Source organism: Phaseolus vulgaris, chromosome 5, assembly GCF_000499845.2.
Source record: "Phaseolus vulgaris cultivar G19833 chromosome 5, P. vulgaris v2.0, whole genome shotgun sequence".
In the NCBI taxonomy this organism is placed as follows: Eukaryota; Viridiplantae; Streptophyta; class Magnoliopsida; order Fabales; family Fabaceae; genus Phaseolus; species Phaseolus vulgaris.
In genome coordinates this window covers 23,174,645-23,184,600 of record NC_023755.2, presented here as the reverse complement: position 1 = coordinate 23,184,600, position 9,956 = coordinate 23,174,645, and positions in this window count along the sequence as shown.

Below are 9,956 nucleotides of genomic sequence, written 5' to 3'. Positions count from 1 at the left end.
TGTACAAATAGCCGCACATGTAAATGAACTTAATTACAAAAATGTCACTGTGGTTTTTACGAAAACATTTGAGCGCAAAGCCGCACTAAATAAACCGCACTTGTTTATACATTTTGCACTAGTGCTTGTCTACTAGCTTCAAACTAGAGAGGGTTAAGCCTACACCAGTAACTACAACCTGTCACCAAAAATAACTTCCTGTCTTGTAGCTTTTATTGGTCAACCCAAGTTATGCCCACGCTAAAATGTATTTAGCGTCGCATGTCATCATTTGTGTCCGTATTTGAGGGAGGCTAGTGTCAATGTTTCTTGTAGTGATAGTAGTCAAACTCAAAAAATAAATTTGGAAGACTATATGTTAAACTTACAGGATGGTGACATTGTAGTCAATGTGAATGTAGCATCAATGTAAATGTCACTTTCATCACCATTTTTCGAATTTGACACATAACATGCTGTTATCTTTTAAGTTTTATTACTATTTTCTATAGTATCATTATCACCCTTAAATATGAAACTGAACTTTCAATGTTGATGAATTGCTTCATTGTTTGGGACATTAAGCTTTATATCTAAGCTCAATGCAGATATTGAAGGTTATGACACATAACTAGCACAAGGACTTACAGTTTATACAAAATGTTGTTGTGTTTGGTTGACAGTAAATTTGATGATATAGAGGAATGAGGGAGCGAGATCCTACTTAGAACATGCATATTTCTCTCATTTGATCATGGGTTCATATTATATCGTTCTTGGAGTGATCATCATTATATTCTTTAAGGTATTGACTTTTGGTGTGTAGGTAATGGAGTATATGCTCATCCTAATAAGCCTTTTGTCATTCACTTTGTATCTATACTGAAGCGTCTAAGGTGGTGATAGGTTTAAAGGATAACTTTGAAGTTTTACAACCGAAAAGCCTTAGCAAGATGCATGTTATAATCTTACAAGACCGGATTTCCCTTACACATCTTCTTATTGATCTCCGGCTTCTCGGATTCTTGGGTCTTCAGGTGTTCCGAGTCTCGGCAATGGTACCTGCAATATAATCTGACACTAACGTGTTTGTAGTGTTTTTCAAGAAAGCTTGTTTCGGCCTTGGCTTTGTTTTCCCTTAGAATGAAGGTTTTAATTCTCCAATTCCAGCACCTATCAAAAGACTAGACCTTACCCAAGTCAAGGTTTCCATTCAATTAAGCACCAAAGGAGAAATAAATTCCAGCACCAAATTAGAGGTCAAAGAACAAAAGCAAGAAACAATTTAATTGAATAAAACAGTACCACCAAAAGGAGTTAGATTATGACAACTGTACCGCCCTGGTGGTTGGGTGTGATAACGTGGCATCCTCCTACAGTATAGGCGTATTGACAAGGCGCCAGGTTGGCAGAAGGGAAGGAAGTCGGGGGGCTCGTGTAGTCGCCAGTTGTTATGTTGGCATGTTCCGATTTCCAGCTTACCAGAATCGGCGATCGCCAGGTTGAAGATGAAGTCGCCAGATGTAGATTCAGGCGACCTAGTCATTGGAGATCGCCAGAGCGAGCACATCGCCGAAGATGAAGGAGAAGCAGATTGTGAAGGCGGCCGGCGAGACCACAGGGAAGGTGTATGAAGGCCCCTAACTCGCCAGTTCTAGTAGAGATCGCACTCCCAAGTTAGCTATGCACTGGGCAGTACCATGCATAAGTAACTTAGCCAAAAATGAGAGTAGAAGCAGCGCCAAGTCAAGGAGCCTCCAGATGATGGCACGTGTACAGTTGGATGCGAGCCACGTGTCCAAGTTTGTAACTGCCAGGAGAGAGAAAGCTAAAAGGTATATAAGAGTTCTTAACAAACTTTCTGAGGTACGCACGTTCAGTTTATACACTTTACGCTTGCGAGTGATAGAGCTGACTGTGAGAGAGGATTTGCACGGTTCTTGTTCTCTTAGTTTTTGGTGATACCGTCACTGACTTGAGTGTTGGAGTGCGATCGGCCGCAGCAGCGCCGCTCTGTTTCTTTGCAGGTTCTTGAGGTAGATCCCGGAGAGGAACGGAAGTGAGAAGCGGTGCGCACGTCGATCCTTTGATGGGGCGGTTTCCAGCGTTCCGGTCAATAGGCAGGATCATCAGGCGCCCACCGTGGGGCCGTGTAAAACTTGCTCCCATCCACAGCGTGAGTTCTTGGAAGTTTTCGAAGTTTTCTGCATGGTTGTGTGCTGGTGCAACCATCGTTCGCTGTTTGCTTGAGTTTCGTTCGGTGAATTTGCGTTTTGTGCCGTTCGTTTGGCTTTTCGATCGGTGGAGTAAGGTTTCCTGCTGTTTGCACGTGATCTGTTTGGTGGAGGTTGGAGTTCTTTCGCTTGTTTGGATTGTTCGCGGAGAAGCGGTGGTTTCTGGCGAAGTTGTGGTTTTCTTTGAAGGCTTACGGTGTTCTTGAGTTTTCTTGCGCAAGTTTCGCGCTATTTTCTCCGATTGATCGCTGATCCGATCGAGGCTGAAGTGTTGTTCGCTGCAATCCTGTGATTCGCTGAAGTTAATGAGAAAAATGAGAAGCAATCATTCCAGTCCCGTGGCGCCTGTCGCTGCTGAAGGCGACGCCGCCATGACCATGGCGCAGATGGCAGAGATGATGCGCTCGTTGCAGGCAACTGTGGAAGCCTCGCACGTAGAACAGGCGAGAATACATGAGGACCTGGTCGCCTCTCGCGCCAGAAACGAGGAGCTCAGCAAGGTGACTGAGGAGCTGCGTCGAGCTCTTCAGGAGCAACAAGGACGTTCTTCTGTTGAAGAGGCGGCGCCGTCGACGCCACCTCGTGTTTTCCCAATGCCTTTCGTTCAGGCGATTACCGACACGCCAATTCCCACGAGCGTGGTTCCGGTTAAGGCTGTCTTTACCGGCGTGGAGGATCCAGAGGCTCATCTGACCACGTTCCATACGCAGATGATGCTGTCGGGAGGGTCAGACGCCGTCTACTGCAAGATGTTCGTGAGTACGCTCCAGGGAACAGCGATGGAGTGGTTTGTGAGCCTGCCTAACGGCCACATAACCAGTTTTCAACAGTTCTCGAAGATCTTCGTTGAGCAGTACATCGTGAATAAGGCACCGCCCAGGGTGTCTTATGATCTGTTTGATATAAGGCAGTACCAGGGAGAGTCCCTCAGAGACTACCTGAATCGCTTTGGGGCGCAGATGGTCAGATCGCCGGCCAAGGATGAGGAAATGCTGGTCTATGCATTCAAGAAGGGCGTGCAACCAGGACCATTCTGCGAGGCCTTGATCAGGGCTCACCCCGCGACATTTGCTGAAGTCAGGCGACTTTCGGTGGCTCACATCGCCGACGAGAGTGAAGTCGCCGAGAAAAGAGGCAGCGTGGCTCCCGCCAGACCACGCGCCCAGACCAGGATCCAGCCGCAGAGGGTGCTGGAAACGGCGGCGGCGGCCAGGAAAGACCAAAGGACTCGCCATCCTTACGATAGGAGAAACAAGGGAAGAAGCCAAGCACGCCAGCAACCAGCACGCCGGGAATACAATCGCCCGCCTAAGCACAAATTTGTCATGGGATTAGCGGATCTGATCGCCATTCCTAACATATCTGCTAGGTTGAAAGCGCCTGAGAAGGTGGGCGACAAGGTGCTGGGGTCAAAGCCGGACGCCTGGTGTGAGTTCCACCAGTGTTTTGGCCACACTTTGGACTCGTGTTTGTCTTTAGGATACCAGCTCGACGATCTGGTTAAGAGCGGGTTCCTAAATGACTATCTGCTGGACAGGAGGACGGGGGGAGCGTCGAGTTCCCAGCCAGCAGGTGGAGAAGCCCAGCAACACGAGATGCCTATCCACGGGGAGATCCACACCATTGCAGGGGGTTTCTCAGGTGGTGGATGCACCGCATCGCAGAGGAAAAAGTATGCGCGATCGGTGATGACAGTGGACATGTTTGAAGATCACTCGCCGGAAGTGGACATTACGTTGACAAAGCAGGATCTTCGGGACGTTGTGCCTCATGACAACGATCCCATAGTTATTTCATTGGTTACAGCGGGAAGGAAGGTCCACAGAGTTTTGGTGGACCAAGGAAGCTCGGCAGACGTGATGTTCTGGCCGACTTTCACGCAGCTGGAATTGCCCCTTGACCAGCTAAGGCCCTATGGAGGGTGCTTATATGGGTTCGTTGGTGACCAGGTGGAGGTCAGGGGGTACATTGAGCTGAGAACCACGTTTACAGATGAGGCTGGGTCGAGGACGGAGAAAATCAAGTACCTCATCGTAAACGCCCCCTTAGCGTATAACATCCTGTTGGGAAGGCCCACGCTTAACAGGATAGGCGCCATTCCGTCAACTCGGCACATGAAGGTAAAGTTGCCGTCCATGGAAGGGGTGGTGATCACGATCAAGTCTGATCAGAAAGAAGCGAAAAGGTGCTATGAGAATAGCCTGAAAAACAAAAGATCAGTGAGTTATGTAACAACCACCCCGCCTCCCGGTGTGAAGCCCAGACCGCCGGTAACAGAGGAGGCCGCCGGAAGGGATGTAGAGATGGTAGACGCTGAGCTAGGGGAGAGGAATGCTGGCCTGGAGGAGGAAGAGGCGCGGAATCGCCCCGAGGAAGCAAGGGAACAGGGAATCGCCAGGGCGGTGATCGCCAGAGAATCCAGGCCTAAACCTGTCGAGCAGTGGCTCGAAAAGGAGATCGGAGGAAAAATCTTCAAGCTAAGAAGATCTCTGGAGGTCGATCTCCAGGACCAGATCGCCAAGGTGATTGAGCGACATCTGGACGCGTTTGCATGGTCCGCTTCGGACATGCCCGGGATTGATCCCGACTTCTTGTGCCATCATCTGGCGATGGACAACATGGTGAGACCGGTGCGACAAAGGAGAAGAAAGTTCAACGAGGAGAGGAGGCAGGCGATCAGGGACAAAACACAGAAACTCCTCGCTGCAGGCCACATCAGGGAAGTCCAGTACCCTGAATGGTTGGCAAATGTCGTGCTGGTGAAGAAGAGTAACGGGAAATGGCGCATGTGCGTCGATTTCACCGACCTGAACAAAGCTTGCCCGAAGGATTCATATCCTTTACCAAGCATTGATGCCCTGGTTGATAGTGCTGCAGGGTGCAAGTTGCTGAGTTTCCTGGATGCCTTCTCAGGCTATAATCAGATCAAGATGCATCCCATGGATGAAGAGAAGACAGCCTTCATGACGGAGAGATCGTGTTATTGCTATAAGGTGATGCCGTTTGGGCTGAAGAACGCGGGGGCCACGTACCAGAGGCTGATGGATCGAGTACTTGCACCGATGCTGGGAAGGAACGTGCAAGCCTACGTCGATGACATGGTCGTGACCTTGCAGGAGAAAAGCAAGCACGTTGCAGACTTGGAAGAATTGTTCACGACGATCGCCAAGTTCAAGTTAAAGCTCAATCCGGAGAAATGCATTTTCAGCGTGGAGGCTGGAAGGTTCTTGGGTTTCCTCTTGACTGAAAGAGGAATAGAAGCCAACCCAGACAAGTGTGCCGCCATCTTGGCGATGAGGAGCCCGACTACAGTGAAAGAGGTCCAGCAGCTAACAGGTCGGATGGCAGCCCTATCTCGCTTCGTGTCAGCTAGCGGAGAAAAGGGGCATCCCTATTTTCAATGTCTGCGGCGCAATAATAAGTTTGCTTGGACGAAAGAATGCGAGGAAGCTTTCGTCAAACTGAAGGAGTATCTGGCGAGCCCGCCGGTTCTGTGCAAACCGCTGGCGGGAATCCCTATCAGGTTGTATTTTGCTGTGACCGAGAGGGCGGTGAGTGCGGTGCTCGCCCAGGATCAAGATCAGGCTCAGAAGCCTATTTATTTTGTGAGCAAGGTGTTGCAGGGCCCAGAAACGAGATATCAGGCCCTGGAGAAGGCTGCGCTGGCTGTGGTGTTTTCGGCGAGGAGGTTGCGCCACTACTTCCACAGTTTCACAATACTGGTGATGACTGACCTGCCCATCCAGAAGGTCTTGAAGAAACCCGACGTTGCGGGAAGGATGGTGAAGTGGGCGGTAGAGTTGTCAGAGTTTGATATTAAGTACGAGCCCCGAGGTCCGATCAAGGGGCAAATCTTTGCAGATTTCGTGGTTGAGCTCTCATCAGAGGCGACGCGGGTTGAAGGAGACGATTTCCGTTGGGTACTTTCGGTGGATGGATCGTCGAACCAGCAGGGCAGCGGTGCTGGAGTCATATTGGAAGGACCTAACGGCGTGCTGATCGAACAATCGTTGAGATTTGCCTTCAAAGCCAGCAACAATCAAGCAGAGTATGAGGCGCTGATCGACGGGATTTTGCTGGCCAAGGAGATGGGAGCTAGGGTGCTGATGGCTATGAGTGACTCGCTGCTAGTCACGGGGCAAGTAACAGGCGAGTTCCAGGCTAAAGATCCACAAATGGCGGCTTACCTGGCGTATGTGCAGGAATTGAAGAGTTCCTTTGCCTCCTTTGAAGTAGTACATGTGCCCAGAGAGCAGAATGCCCGAGCTGACTTGCTTGCTAAGCTCGCCAGCTCATGCAAGGGGGGTAGGCAGAGGACGGTGATTCAAGAAACTCTGAAGACGCCAAGGGCATTTGTAGCAGATCACCTGGTCCTTCAAATAAGCAAGTCGACGGAGAGAGCAGCGAGAAGCCATAAGTCCTTGACGCAAGAAACTCTGAGATCGCCGAGAATTAGAGCATGTCGAGGAGAGAAGGTGGATGTGATGCAGGTCTGCACCACCCATGAGCCAGACACTTGGATAACACAATACAAACGGTGCCTGGCAGATGGCCTCCTCCCGCTGGATCCGACAGAAGCTAGGAAGGTAAAGAAAAATTCCAGCAAGTACACGTTGATTGATGGCGATCTGTACAGGTTTGGGTTCACTCACCCACTTCTGGAATGCGTACACGGCGAGAAGTGCACGAGGATCATGGCAGAGCTCCACGAGGGTATATGCGGAAGCCACGTCGGGGGTCGAGCTCTGGCCGCAAGGACTCTCCGTGCCGGCTACTACTGGCCGTCCATGAGAGAAGATTGCAAGAAATATGCCCAATGTTGTAAACAATGCCAGCAGCACGCCGATTGGCATAAGGCACCTCCCGAGGAGTTGAAGTCGATCTATAGCCCTTGGCCGTTTCATACTTGGGGAATCGACATCCTGGGACCTTTCCCGCTGGCGATCAGGCAGATGAAGTACTTGGTGGTGGCGATTGAGTATTTCACCAAGTGGATTGAAGCAGAACCAGTGGCCCAGATCACCGCACACAAGATCGAAGGTTTTGTATGGAAGAACATCGTGTGCCGGTTTGGAGTGCCTAAACACCTGGTGTCAGATAATGGGACGCAGTTTGCAAGCCACCTGTTGAAGAAGCTTTGCGAAGGGGTGGGAATTCAACAAGTGTTTGCATCCGTCGAGCACCCTCAGACAAATGGCCAGGTGGAGTCAGCTAACCGGGTGTTGTTGAGAGGTTTGAAAAGAAGGCTTGAGAAAGCCAAGGGAAGTTGGGCCGAGGAGGTGTCCCGTATAGTCTGGGCGTATCACACCACCGAGCAGTCAGGAACCCATGAGACCCTGTTCAGCTTGGTCTATGGGTGTGATGCCATGATTCCGGTGGAGATCCAGGAGAGCTCGCCGAGATTCCAGAACTTCTTAGAGGAAGACTCGAATGAAGAAAGAAGGCTGAACCTGGATCTACTGGATGAGGTCAGGGAAGAGGCGAGGTTGAAGGCTGAAGCTGTGAAGAGAAGGGTTGAACGGAGATACAATTCAAAGGTGATGCCAAGGCAGTTTAGAGAAGGCGACTTGGTGATGAGGAAGGCCCACCAGTACGAGATGGAGAATAAGCTGTCACCCAAGTGGACTGGACCGTTCAGAATAACCGAGGCGCTCGGGAACGGGGCCTACCGCTTAGAGACGCTGGAAGGAGGGGCGATCCCTCGCACCTGGAACGCCACACACCTGAAGCTGTACTATAGTTAAGAGCTTTGTAAGTAAAGACAAACACAAAGGTTATATTACAATGTCTCTGTTAAAACAGTTTCAAGGGGGCACTCTTTTTTCCCTAAGGAGGGTTTTTAATGAGGCCACCCAATAAAAGAAGAGTTTTCGAAGTATAAGGCGTTTTCTGGTTGCATGTTTGCTGTTTTCCAAAAGTTTTGAAGAAAGACCTTGTCACTTGTAAGTGATTTAAGGCAAGAAAAGATATATCGCATGCTTTCAGTTAAAGTTTTTAAGTCCTCATTGTCTTTCGGCGATCGGAGGCATCAGATAAAGTTTTTAAGTCCTCATCGTTTTCCGGCGATTGGAGGCATCAGTTAAAGTTTTTAAGTCCTCATCGTTTTTCGGCGATTGGAGGCATCAGTTAAAGTTTTTAAGTCCTCATCGTTTTTCGGCGATTGGAGGCATCAGTTAAAGTTTTTAAGTCCTCATCGTTTTTCGGATTGGAGGCACCAGTTAAAGTTTTAAAGTCCTCATCGTCTTTCGGCGATCGGAGGCACCAGATGAAAGACCTCGACGCCCTCGCGCGTTTTGAGGCAAGTTAAAGACCTCCTCGCCGTCGAGCGAGTGCAGGCGAGAAAGAGAAAGGTCCTCAGTGCATCCAGGAGGGAGGAGATGTACACCCTGGGCAAGTTGAGGCACCAGATAAAGTCCTTCTCGCCATCGAGCGAGTTCAGGCAAGTTAAAGACCTCCTCGCCGTCGAGCGAGCGCAGGCGAGAAAGAGGAAAGGTCCTCAGTGCATCCAGGGGAAAGGAGATGTACACCCTGGGCAAGTTGAGGCACCAGATAAAGACCTTCTCGCCGATGAGCGAGTTCAGGCGAGTTAAAGACCTTCTCGCCGATGAGCGAGTTCAAGCGAGTTAAAGACCTTCTCGCTTACATGCGAGCTTAGGCAAGATAAAATCCTTCTCGTCTCGAACGAGTTCAGGTATGGCGCAGAGGGTGGAAGAAGTTTGGAAGGTGGCTAAGGTAGGTTCGAAGAGAACGCCTAGTCAGCCGGTCTTTGTTCTGAAGTCTAGGAGGGTAAAGAGAGATCCCAAAAGGCGTCTCTGCCCCCATGCAAAGAAACAATTGCCAAAGCATGAGGCTAGGAAAAGCTGATGTTACCAAGAGTTCTTGGCGATCGGGAAGAGTTCAAACAGCGGCGAGAAGGTTAAAAGACTTGTTTGATGAAGCAGGTCGAGTGGGACGGTGTTTGAGCCAATAACTGAGTTACAGTTCGTTGCTTGAAAGGTATTCTTACAATAAGGTTAGTTGCCTTAAGAGTACAAGTTGTTTAAAGTGATTATTGCTTAAGTTTGAAGCGGTTCGAAGCAGTTAAGTCAAAAGTCGTATTTGCAAAATCGTTAAGTTAAATCCGACAAAGTTAAACATGCAAAGAAGGTTAAAGCGCTTAAAGAAGTCAGGAGAGGGAATATCCAAACTTTGTCATTGAGATAAGTATCTGTTAAAAGCACATATGCACGAGTTTATTACAAGGTATATACAAGGGAAATCATAAAAGTAGCAGATGAAGTGGAGTTGATTAGTCTTCAGCAGGAACGACCTTTCCATCTACTACTTCGTTGTACAGCGACACCAGGCTGAGATCCAGATCGGGGAATAGGCAAGCGAATTGTTCCCGCGCAGCTTCGAATCCAGCAGCCAGAATCTGAGAAGAATTTAGCTTGAGTTCTTCAATTTGCCCCTGAAGTTCCTCAATCCGCTTCTTGAGGTCTTCAGTTTGCTCTTTTAGCTCTTTATTCTGCTGCTCCAGCTCTTCAACCTGTTTTTTGAGTTGTTCGTTGGTCTCTTGAGCCTGGAGAAGGTCTTCAGTAACCTTCTTAGATTCCGATTGTGCTTGGGCCAACTCAGCATCCACTTTTCCTTTCTCTTTGTTGGCCTCGACGAGATCAGCCATGGCGTCGTCCCTCGCCTTTTCAACTTGCCCAAGAAGTTTCTCTCGGTCGATCGACCTCTGCTCCAGTTTTTGCACCTTAG